At 30.6% G+C, this 4865-nt stretch overlaps 1 protein-coding gene across 1 annotated transcript in view; it reads left to right on the forward strand.

Moving 5' to 3' along the window:
* Positions 1-4174: 4174 nt before the first annotated feature.
* Positions 4175-4865, forward strand: part of LOC149894098 (uncharacterized) — a 90940-nt gene continuing 90249 nt past the window's right edge. Inside the window, exon 1 of the mRNA XM_090077114.1 lies at positions 4175-4429. The gene's annotated coding sequence lies outside the window, so the exon portion shown is untranslated. The remainder of the gene's footprint in view (positions 4430-4865) is intronic.

Here is a 4865-nt window from a genome sequence, read left to right on the forward strand (position 1 = left end):
TGAAATTTTATCCAAAGTTTGGTGTGGTTATAGGCAGCATTTGCACCAAATTTTATCAAACTATATAGAGTGGTTCTGATTCTGCAGGTGTTTTTATTGGCGCACTATGAAATCAAAGTTTCGCTCAATTTGAACATTCAAATGAAGTTATTTTTCACGGACAAAATAAAATTATTACAAAATTTGCATCACAGGGTACCTTGATGTCTATGCTATTGCCCCATATAAGTGACTTTCTTGGCTCAGCTAGGTTGGCATTATCCTGATCCACGCTAACCGTGTGTCCCTGAGGTTTTGCTCTAAAATGTTTGCTCATTCCCAGGACCTCCAAATGCTTTTCTCGGAGTTTTTTTTACCATTAGCTAAATTCAGAACGAAACAACTTTTAAAAAATGTTCAGTAGATATTTTTTCACAAGAAAAGCAAAAAATTAAATTCAGGGTTAATTAGCTAGGATATAAAACACGCATTCGTTTACAAATTCTAAATTCAGCTGCTAGTTCTTTAAATTTAAATTCAGCTGCCCACTTCTTGCAATTGAAAATAAAATCGCGCAACTCTTTAACTTTTTTCATCTCATATTGTTTCAAAGGTCGAGTGTTATTGAAATTGAAAATCACAGATATAGCAATGGTTAAAAAAAGAGTAACAACGGTCAGACATTTGGACATTATTGCGGAACAAAACGGTAACGTCTCTGATAGAGATGAGAAATCAGGTTTAGCGAGTTTTTACTCATCCATTAAGGGTATTATCAAAAATGCCTTTTAAAAACAGTTTGTGTGAAGGTTTCCTTGAATATGTTTTGTATGAAGGTTTGTATAAAATTGTAAGAATAGAATGAAGTTCTTCAAAAGTATTTCACGCTTTCAACGTTTTTTGTTTATTTAAAAGGAGTTTTTGAACTGTCTTTTTTTTTCTTTTCTATATTTATTATCATCGTGCAATGTAAGATTTAAATACTAAGTGCAACTAGTCATTACTACAAATAAGTTAGCGGAATTGAAATGCTTTTTCCACCTTTTAAAAATATTTTACAAAAAAAAAAATCTACACGAAAATGTAAATGATGTAAATATATAATGTAAATATATAACTTTTTTATTTTCCCAGTTACAAGTTGTTACATTGTTTTTTTATGCCATAAAACTTTTTTATGCTAAAAATTCTCTTTGAATACAAATACTTTTTGATACTTTTGATTTCAAATCAAGTTTTCATATTTTTTTTCTTTTATCGTTTTGCCTTTTTTTTTTGTAAAAATACCAATTTATTTGATGTAAATTGTTGCTTTTCACTTTTTAATTTTGTGAAATAAAATCTGTTTATCTTTAATTTTCAATCAAATTTTCTGTGATTATATTTGTCATGTTGCTTATCGTGCTGATTTAAGTCGTTTTGTCAACAAAACTTCGTCAACAACGTGTTAAACCATTTCACATATTTTCATCAGTTTAAACATTTACGTTGAGATTTTTAACTGAAATATTACTGTGTTCTCATACTTCGACTAATTTTAAATGATTGAAGAAGATTAGGAATAAGAAATTTGCTTGACAGCATGTTAAAACTGACTGCAGAAACTGGAGAAAAGGAAAAATGTACTTGATATCATATAATTGGAAAATGAGTAAAGAATGCGCAAATGATAAATGTAACGTTTCAAATGAAAAAGGCTATTTATATGATAGGTTATGAATATAAAGTGAAATGGAAAAAGATGTAGCAAATTCTGAAATCAATTTATTACTAATTTCAGAAGCATTTAAGAAATCATATAACTGTATCAGAATACATACATGCTATTTAGCGCCGGAAAATAATCATACCTATACAGCTATTTACGAAAGTTTAAACGATTGCAGAATTTTTATCAAGTATGTTTGGTTTTTGTTTAATAAAGAAAAACTGTAAAATGATATCGACTTAATTTTTTTATTTATTAAAGAAAAAGTAATTAGCTTTAAAATGAATATGAACATGTTATAAAAATTTTAATATTTAGTTAGAAAAAAGCTATTACAAAAAATCTTATAGGAAAAATAAGAACCACAAAAGTTTAAACGAATTGCAACATTCGAACAAAAAATGAAAAAAAAAGCTAAATTAATATTTGAAGTGTCCTCCTTTGTTTTTATAGCAAAAATAAACTCGTTTATGCATTGATTCAACTAAGTTCATGCACATTATGCGAGGAACTTTCAGCCAGTACTCATTCAAAAGTTGTTTCAAATGCTGAGTTGATTGAACTTCATGGTATGTCAGTTGATTGTCGATCCAAGACCAAGTATTTTCAATTGGGTTGAGATCTGGTGATATAGGGCACGAGGGCATCACATTGAACTTTTTTTTCAAAAAATATTCTTTGATTGAGTGTGCTGTATGAGCTGAAGCCCCGTCTTGTTGAAAGATGAATTGCTTGCTTCTGCCATACAAGTGTCTGATTGATGGAACTAAATACGTTTCCAATGTAATCTTGTAGGTGTATTGATTAATTCGGCCTTCATACAGCTCACAGAAGCCTATACCTTTGTGAGAAAAACATCCCCAGATGCTAACCGAACCTCCACCGCCTTGTCGACGATGTTGAAAAAACCTGTCTGAATATTTCTCAGTTGCAAATCTTTTGACATAGATTCTTCCCTTGAAATTTACAACTTGAAAGTTAGCTTCATCACTCCAAATAACTTTTGCCCACTGTTCTACAGACCAGTCCAGCCTTTCTTTGGACTACACTCGTTGTTTACGTTTATCCGTGATTAAAAGAATAGGTTTTTTAGCAGCTATGTACGTTCCAATACCTTTGTCCGACAATGTTCGTGTCATGAGCTCTCTGCTAACTTTTGGATTACTTTTTGACTCATTGAAAATTTGTGCTAGCTTTTTGTGGCTGAGTCTGGGGCTTTCTCTGCTCATACTGAATATACCATTTTTGTCACGGTTGCTAAGTTTGGATGGTCTCCCAGTACGCGGCATGTCGGAGACGTCCTTGGTAAGTTCCCAGGTTTTGATGGTTTTTCTAACGCAATTTTCAGAAATGTTTAGTATTTTGCCTATTTGAACGTTTGTGTGATTTTTTGTCCTCGCCATACCAATAACTTGCCATTTGATGTCACTAGAAACTGATTTTCGACCCATTTGTACGCAATTGAAATTAATTTGAAATTCACAATATTTTAAGTTGATTTTTAATGAATTACAAGCTGCCTGATGATGTTTTGATGAATTTTTTGATTGAAAAACTACTCAATTATTTGCTAATTAATTGATAAATTCGCTGCGAGAAAAAATTTCGCAGCGGATTTATCAATTAATTAGCAAATAATTGATCCTAAATAAAATTGTTTAAACTTTTGTGAAACCTCTTAATTTGTATCACCTACCTTTTAATGAAATTTCTGAGTAAACAGTGATGAGTCGAAACCTACTTTTTTTTATTCTATTAACAAATAACCTATTTACCAAATTGGAAAAATAATTATTTTGATATCTATTTCCGTTAGATTTTTATTCAAGAAAAACCGAAGATTAGATTTGAAAATTCTGCAATCGTTTAAACTTTCGTGAATAGCTGTACAAGTTGAAAATTATCTGCCTTTATCTTCTTTCAAAATAGCTCTCATCGTTTTAGGGAGGAAGAGGGAGGCATAAATTTTATGAAAAAATGGAAAAAAATATGACGAGAATGTTAAAAGAAATAGAAAATCATATCGGAAAAAGAAGCTCGATCAAGAGTACATAAAAATATTTTAAGAGAAGATTAGAATAATTCTTTTGTGAGTTTAATTTATTTCATTATTATAACCTATATTCCAATTTTCTTTTTCTCATAATTTATAGGAAACTAAATCAGTTTTTAGGTTTTATATAGAAACACTTTTTTTTCAAGATGTTGTCATTATATAACGAGTTTTGTAAGCGAATGTGCTCTCCTCCGCGATTATTTTGTTTTTCGTGTTCGCTCCGTCATCTCGAACAGTTTAGTTGGGGAAGAGAAAGAATTTAGAGCGGTTGTAATAGGAGAACATTCTTTTGATTTTACATCAATACGTATATATACAGAAGCTTTTTTATAAGATAACTTTTAAGTAAGATAAACGTGTTAAATAACATCTTCTTGCTTTCTTTTCTGTTCAATTAGCTAATTCATCTTATTTTAAACATCGCCAGAAATGGTTTTTTTTTTATCATAAAATTTTGCTAATTCAAGACACTGAGAAGTTTAATTAAAATGTTTTATGCAAATGATACGACAAATTCCCCACCATTTTATGTAAGCATGCAGAAAGGAAACGCATATTTAATTTGCCCAAATAATTGTAAAAGAGTTGTGACTTTCATTTTTAGAACTCTAACAAACATCTTTTTGTTGGTCGATTGATCACGTGGGTTCTATCTCCAGATATGCTATGATAAGCAAGCTTTCGAAGTGAGTACTTTTGTTCTAACTCTGCTTAAAATATTCCAGGATTGCCTGTAATTAAAAAGTACGCCGTGATCTTCTAATTTGCATCATTCTTAATGTGATCATTCTTCAAGAACTCTATATGAAGCTTGGTTACATAAACAAGTTTCGTGGTTTTGTAAACAAAACTTCGAGATCATTTTTACGGGAACGGAAAAAAAGTTGTTTGTGGCGATCTTCAGATAAAATTTTCAAACAGGTGGAAATCGGAGGTTATCAGTGAAGATCCCAGTGTTTCTTAAACGATTTCCAAGGAAATCAAATACCACTGAATCCAACAGAATTTAAAAACTCCTAATAATTACTAATGAACATTTATCTTTTTGTCTATGATGTGCACCACATGCTGTGCTGTGTAGTATATGATTTCAATGGATTTGCAGCAAACTCTTAACAGCTT

The sequence above is a fragment of the Hydra viridissima genome, unplaced genomic scaffold (genome assembly GCF_058129835.1).
Source record: "Hydra viridissima isolate aposymbiotic clone 2 unplaced genomic scaffold, HvirCarnegie_v1 scaffold_1, whole genome shotgun sequence".
NCBI lineage: Eukaryota > Metazoa > Cnidaria > Hydrozoa > Anthoathecata > Hydridae > Hydra > Hydra viridissima.